General features: G+C 34.2%; 1 long non-coding RNA gene across 1 annotated transcript; it reads right to left on the bottom strand.

The window, feature by feature from the left end:
- Positions 1 to 417: 417 nt before the first annotated feature.
- Positions 418 to 2,300, bottom strand: LOC140608322 (uncharacterized). Its single transcript, XR_012010339.1, has 3 exons — positions 2,070 to 2,300; positions 664 to 758; positions 418 to 542 (listed from the first exon to the last, which is right to left on the bottom strand). It is a non-coding gene; the product is annotated as an uncharacterized lncRNA (long non-coding RNA).
- Between the last annotated feature and the right edge of the window lie 1,956 nt (positions 2,301 to 4,256).

Raw genomic sequence — 4,256 nt, 5'->3', positions numbered from 1 at the left:
CAACATCCCATCTAACAGAAAGGAGCTCTGAAGAGCTGCACATAATGAAAGGCTTTTATAGACTTAAAGGGAGTGGGAGAAGGAACTCTCCAACAGAGTGGATTGTTTCAGGCAAGGTTACCTTCCTTTGGGGGACAGTCGGGGCCTATCAGGCAGACTACCTCCTAAATGCTGAGTCAGGTAACATCACTGGTTACAGGTTACAGTCCTGGGACAGGCATGCAAGCGAAAATGAGAATAAAATATAGAGAGACACAGATCATGAAAGTCTTATAATATGGTTGAAGGATATCACCTCTCTAATGGAAAGAGTAGGAGGTATTAAAAATCTTAAGAAAGAGATGTTTTTATATTAAGATTTTAATTTTAGAAAGCTAGGAAGACCATTTGGTCTGCATTGTGCATGTGAGATTTTACCTTCTGAGACATAAGGAAAAGAAGGCATTAGGATGTCCTGTCCATTTTTCATAGGTTGTCTTGATAACCATCTAGCAGGACTTTGATATTTCTCCATCTTTAAAGTATCTGTGAAAAGCAATATACTGTTGAAAAAAACAGACAAAAGAAAGAAGAGTACTACCATTAGACATCTGTGAAAAAAAAAAAGGATTTATATATGTGTCTACCATTCAAAACACTGTCTGAATTGTATTGATTACCTACCTTAAATCCCACCTATTTCATGATGCACCCTTTACTCTTTTAACTAAGTATTTTCCTCAGTCTCTGAATTATTGTATCACCTTGATATGTGACACCTATAGAAAAAAGAAGTAGATTGAAGAAGACATGTCAATAATAAAAAGCATTAAGTTATTTTACCTGAAGACTTTAGGGAAAAATAGTTCTGCATTCTATGAAATGCTTCATGCTTTGAAACATATTGTCACTCAGAAAGTATGATGTCTCTGAAATTTGGGGTATTAACATTTAGGACTAGAGAATCCTGAATACCAGATCATTTACTGTGAATCTTGACAATCAATTTTATCAATAAGATGTAAAATGAAATGGAGAAAGATATAAACACATGGTTGAGTGGACATATTTATCTTACTACTACTATAATTCACACTAAACCCATTAGCAGAAATCCCTTGGTGGCAATGTATTTAAGGTCACTCATTTTATAATCAGACTTTATAAAAATGCAAAACTCACTCAGCAGGAACAAGTGTGGAGCAAGAGTATCATCAGGAGGAAACAGAGCTCTAGGAAAAGTATTTGATTCCATACAGGATTTGAAGCTGAAAACATACCTTACCCTCTTTGGAAACAGCTGATGCATAACAAGAGTATTTTCCCCTGATCTCTATTTTTCATTCTTCTTCCTGTGCCCTGGTTCTCTTTACATTCCTTTGATGATTTCTTCTGGTCTCACCCCTATCTCTTATCTCTTATCCTCTCAAAAAGACTAAAATTGGCAGTCTTACTGGGGAAGACATAATCTACCTTAGGTTGCTGTTTAAAAGCTACAAAATTCTAGGGTTTAAATTGTATACCGAAAAGCAATCAAACGCATCAACTGGAAACCACCCCTCCCTGTGAGAGAAAAGACCAGTGCAAACAGCATGCTCCACTTAGTTGTCTGGCAAGGCTGTAAAAAGCAAAGGGAATGCTGGCATAGCCTGTTGTGTGGCTCTTGAAAGCCTGTTTACTTCCATGTAGAAAAATAGTTTGTACCTTTTTGGGGGACACAGAGTATTTGAGAATCATTAAATGGTTTCCTACCCTCAAAACAATGCTGATTCTTTTACTGGAAAGAAACAACATAAATTTTAGAAATTTTATGCATCTTTTCCACATTATGAGGACTAATCAATTTAACTGGTAGTTTGGGATCCAACTGAAAATAGACCATATTAGTACAATCTGTAATTTGCTTCCGTTGTAATTCATTAATATATACAGTATTCATTTTTTTGTGCACTACATGAATACCCTGCATGACACAAAGAAGTTTGTTTGCTTTTTTAAATAATATTATCAAAAAGAAGGTGGATAGATTTCTCCCAGATTTGGGGAGATCTGTTTAACATTGTCTACCTCAAAATATAATACAGGCATACCTGTTTTATTCTGCTTCATTTTTTTGGGCTTCACAGATATTGTGTTGTTGTTGTTGTTGTTGTTGTTGTTGTTGTTGTTGTTGTTTTTACAAACTGAAGGTTTGTGGCAACCCTGTATCAAGCAGGTCTGATAATGCCATTTTTCCAGCAGCATGTGTTTCTATGTCACATTTTCATTTTTCTTGCATTATTTTATACTTTTTTATTAATATTATGGTGATCTGTGGTCAGTGATGATGACTCCCTGAAAGCTGAGGTGATAGATATCAAACAAAAAAGCATTTAGAATTAAGGCATGTACCTTTTTTAGACCCAAAGACATTGCACAGTTAAAAGAGTACAGTATAGTGTAAATGTAACTTTTACATGCACCGGGAAAAAAAAAATTCATTTAACTCGCTTTATTGTGATTTCACTTTATTGCAGGGGTTTGGAGCCAAACCTGCAATATCTCAGAAGTATGCCTGCATTTGACATACGCAAAATCCATTTTGAGGACACTCTGAAGCGTACCTCAAAGCAACAAGTATTTATCCATAAAAATAGTGACAAACATTGATTTGCTTTTTTTGCTGTTAGCATTTTGATTGCATTATAAAATATATACAATGGTTTGATTGAAGTACCACATATACAAAGGAGTGCACAAGTGAACTCTAATTGCACAACTCCATGCACATTCCATATAAACACAGATCAAGAATAACATTTCCAACTAAATAGAAATCCAGCTTCCCAGTTATTAAGCCTGAAAAGCACATTAATACATTGACTTTGGTCACCATATGTTAGATTTGGCTATGTAGAATATTACACAGGTTGAACAAAAACATATACAAGTTGAACAATTAGAGATTTTTGTTTGAATCACCATTATGTTTGAGAGATTCATCCAGTTGCTATATATAGCAGCAGGATGTGAATTCTCATTTCTCTCTACAATTCAATGTAAGAATATACCACAATTTATTATATATCCTTGATGAGCATTTGGTTTTATTTCTGTTAATGGTGATAAGGCAAAAAAAAATCGTGATAAGGAATAGTAAGGAGTAGTAAGAAGTAATAAATAGTAAGAAATGCTATGAACATATTCCTATGTCTTTATTTTTCCAGTACTCCATTTTTTTTCATTTATTTATTTATTTATTTATTTATTTATTTATTTATTTATTTATGAGAGAGAAAGGGTGGAAGAGAGAGCACAGGGAGTGGGAGAAGCAGACTTCCCACTGAGCAGGGAGCCCAGTGTGAGGCTCAATTCCAGGACCCCAGGATTATGACAGACCTGAAGACAGAGGCTTAACAAACTGAGTTATCCAGGCCCCCAGTCCTGTAGTCTTTTTTTCTATTTTTATATTAAATTTTTGCAACATCTTAAGATGTGTAAATATACCACTGTTTTTTTTTTTTGTCTTTCTTTTTTTCTGTTGTAGGCATCCAATGCTATCAATTTTCTTTTAGTCACAAATAACAAATTTTTAAACACTGTTGTTTTGTTATTCAGTTCAAAATATTTTCTATTCCTCACTGTGGGTTCTTTTTTTGTCCACTGGATTGGTTTGAAGTATGTTTCATTGCAAACATTTGTGAGTTTACATGTCATTTCTCTGTTAATGACAGCTAGCTCAATTCCACCGTGGGCAGACAATAGTCTCTAGTGTATTATCATACCCAGTAATTTGCTGAAACATGTTTTCTGTCCTATGTCGTGGTCACTTTTTAAATGGTCTAGGTAACGTGAAAGCAATGTGTGTTTGTTTGTTTTCATTTGATGTAATGCTGCACGTATGCCAATCAAGACACATTTGTGAATTGTATCATACAGATCTGAGTTTTTATTGATCTTTTTGCCAGTGTGACCAATTAGAGACTGACAGAGATGCTTGAATTTCACCAATATAATTCTAAGTGTATGTATTTCTACTTTTATTTTTTAAAACTTTATTCATGTTTTGAAGTCATGAGTAGCATGACCTTATACGTTCTAGCTGAATTACCCTTTTTATACTTATGAAATTTCCTTCCTCATTTCTATTTATGCCATCTACTACATGTGATACTTAAAAAGATACACTAGCTTTCTTTTCATTGGTGTTTAATTATGTGTAATTTTCTATGTTTTACTTTAAACTTTTCCGTTTTCCTATACTTAGGGGCCATGTCCTATAAAGAGCATCTCGTTGG

The sequence above is a fragment of the Canis lupus genome, chromosome 17 (genome assembly GCF_048164855.1).
Source record: "Canis lupus baileyi chromosome 17, mCanLup2.hap1, whole genome shotgun sequence".
Lineage (NCBI taxonomy): Eukaryota > Metazoa > Chordata > Mammalia > Carnivora > Canidae > Canis > Canis lupus.
This window is presented reverse-complemented; position numbering and strand designations above follow the sequence as displayed.